Below are 399 nucleotides of genomic sequence, written 5' to 3'. Positions count from 1 at the left end.
GGAGTATTTTTGGCATGTTAGCATTAACCAACACTCCATATAAACTTCTAAATTGTTAATCAATTTTACTATGGAAATCGAAATCTTTGGAAACTCTTTCAGAAACTACTAAAGTTTCCTAATTTTTTTTTTTTTTAAAATAAATTTTGCAAATCTAAAGAAACTTTAGTAAGCTTTTGACAAAATTATTTGATAATTAAGGCTAAAAACTGCACATTGTTATGATTTTTTTGTGAGTTCTAACTAAGAATTAACTATGCCCCAAGCTTCAGCTGCAAACTTTCAACCTGTCATGTTTTAATTATTATACGAAAAGTAAAGTTGTTTATAGTTTGAATTAATATTTATTAGCTTCTTTAAAATTTAATAATTTAATTTATAAATTACTATTTAAAAAAA

This window comes from Olea europaea, unplaced genomic scaffold (genome assembly GCF_002742605.1).
Source record: "Olea europaea var. sylvestris unplaced genomic scaffold, O_europaea_v1 scaffold1201, whole genome shotgun sequence".
In the NCBI taxonomy this organism is placed as follows: Eukaryota; Viridiplantae; Streptophyta; class Magnoliopsida; order Lamiales; family Oleaceae; genus Olea; species Olea europaea.
The sequence above is the reverse complement of the archived record's forward strand: the minus strand, read 5'-3'. Positions refer to the sequence as shown.